Consider the following 1238-nt stretch of genomic DNA (forward strand, 5'->3'; position numbering starts at 1 on the left):
TTTAGTTAAGGAGTTATTGATACTTCGAGTGCAAAATGATGATATAAAACCTTGATAAAAATGCACTTTTAAGTACTAATCATGGGGCTAGTAGCAAAAAAATTTTCACTGTCGAATTGGTAGCTTGTAACAAACCTGTTTTCGTTGTTGAAGTGGGCAGCCTGCGGCGAACTAGTTTTTGCTGCTGAATTGTGCAGCCATCAACGATCCAGTTTTCATTGCTGATTTCTACAATAGGCTTTATAGGTAAAAATGACTTAAATGCTAGTAACAATGTCATGGTATAATGGTGTAAAATATGAAACACTTGAATGTAAACATATAAACTCTTAAAATAAGTATGGTGATGAATGTGATTCAAAGATACAAATATACTGATTTGTGACCGTTGATGTCTTAGGTGGTGCAGTTAGGATTGGACCATTGTCAAGACAAGAACAACCCACAAGTGGAGCAGGTAGGTGATTTTTACCTTCCTTTTTCATATGTTTAAATATGAAATATTTTATCATAAATATTACCATATTGTGTTAGAATAGATATCAGATTGCCAAACGCTTAAATGTTGACAAGAGGCTGATTAGCTTTGGCTAATAGCATCCGAATAGATGACCGGGACCAATGAATTATTAGCCTTGACTAATGGCATCCGAATGGATGATCGAAATAAATATATGATTAGCCTCTACTAGTGGCATCCAAATGGATGACCGGACAAACGATTGATTAGCCTCGGCTAGTGGCATCTGAATGGATGATCGAGACAACAGTTAATTAACTTCGGTTGATGGCATCCAAAGTGGATAGCCAGGATGAGTGAATGGTTAACCTCCACAAATCATACCTTAAAAGGATAGTCGAGTTTAAGATTATAGTTGATTGTAAGAATTGGTGTATATATATATACTATAAGTTGTTTATACCAAGTGCATGAGAAAATTATAAATGTCACGCTTTAAACATAGGATAATGTTAATGTTTTATTAAACTGCCAGACCGTTTAATTATCATTATTATTATTAAGTAATTGTATTCTCTTAAATATTTTGTACTGCAGCAAGGTAGTCACACTAACGAGGTACCTAGGAAACCAATACACGGGAACCTACTTTTATAAGAAATCATGTAGTTGCATTCTAAATCATAATGTATTTTGTATGAATTAATGTACCGAATATATAACTTCTATTAGATTAGTCACACTAACGAGGTACCTAGGAAACCAATACACGGAACCT

The sequence above is a fragment of the Populus euphratica genome, unplaced genomic scaffold (assembly GCF_000495115.2).
Source record: "Populus euphratica unplaced genomic scaffold, PopEup_1.0 scaffold211.1, whole genome shotgun sequence".
Lineage (NCBI taxonomy): Eukaryota > Viridiplantae > Streptophyta > Magnoliopsida > Malpighiales > Salicaceae > Populus > Populus euphratica.